This window comes from Chelonoidis abingdonii, chromosome 5 (genome assembly GCF_003597395.2).
Source record: "Chelonoidis abingdonii isolate Lonesome George chromosome 5, CheloAbing_2.0, whole genome shotgun sequence".
Classification (NCBI taxonomy): Eukaryota; Metazoa; Chordata; order Testudines; family Testudinidae; genus Chelonoidis; species Chelonoidis abingdonii.
Window position 1 is genome coordinate 57,780,785 of NC_133773.1, and position 841 is coordinate 57,781,625.

The 841-nt window shown below is 70.2% G+C and overlaps 1 protein-coding gene across 5 annotated transcripts in view; it reads right to left on the minus strand.

The window, feature by feature from the left end:
• Positions 1–181, minus strand: part of SLC10A7 (solute carrier family 10 member 7) — a 215,019-nt gene extending 214,838 nt beyond the window's left edge. For all 5 annotated transcript variants that reach the window (XM_032764876.2, XM_032764875.2, XM_032764878.2 and 2 more), the window contains exon 1: positions 1–181. This exon is cut by the window's left edge and continues 167 nt beyond it. The gene's annotated coding sequence lies outside the window, so the exon portion shown is untranslated.
• Between the last annotated feature and the right edge of the window lie 660 nt (positions 182–841).

Below are 841 nucleotides of genomic sequence, written 5' to 3' on the forward strand. Positions count from 1 at the left end.
CTGCGCCGGCCTGGGGCCCCTGCTGCCCGACGACGCTGCTGCTGCTGCTGCTGCTGCAAAGGGCGGGCTCGGAGCGCGGCTGCCGCGGCGGCGGCAGGAGCCGGGAGTAGTATCCAGTGGCAGGGAAAGTCTCACTGCGAGCCGCCATCACTACCACGCGCCTGCTAATAGACTCGCACCGGCTCCCGCCGCAGCCCCCTGCTACCCCGCTGCCCCCCGCGACAAGACGACGCCGTCCGGCGGCCCGGGCATCGCGCGAGACCAGAGGGGGTCGGGCTGCGGTGCCCGCTGCCTCCCGGGCGCAGAGTTACGCGGCTACCCCCAGCAGGGCAGTCCCGCTAGCTCAAGCGGGCACCGGTGGCTGCAGCCCGACCGGGGCGCGGGACCGCAGAGCAGCGCCAGCGAGCTGCTCACGCCGCCCGGACTGGGCTGCAGCCAGCCAGCCCGGGGAACCCCTCCCGGCGGCGGGGCTAGGGCTGGTGCAGGAGGCAACGATTAGGGGCTGCGCGCTTTTTTGATACATTACAATGTGTCCGTGACGCCCCGCGTTTGACGTGCGAGCGAGGGGGCGGGGTGACTCGGGTTTTCAGTTTCTGGGGTTGGAGGCTTTCCTCGGGGCCGGGCTGCCAGCGCTCCTCCTCCATCGCAGCTGTGACCGCGGGCGGGGCCCGCAGGGGAGGGGCCCCCGGTGCTGGGGGACAGTCAGAGCTCTACGTTCGCACTCCTCCAGAGCGACCTTTGCAAAGCAACCCACGCGTTTGCAGTGGGAGGCTGGTTGCTGGGATGACTCGCCTCTTTATTCGTGGCAGGGGGTGTGGAAAACTCCCGTATGCAGTAGAGG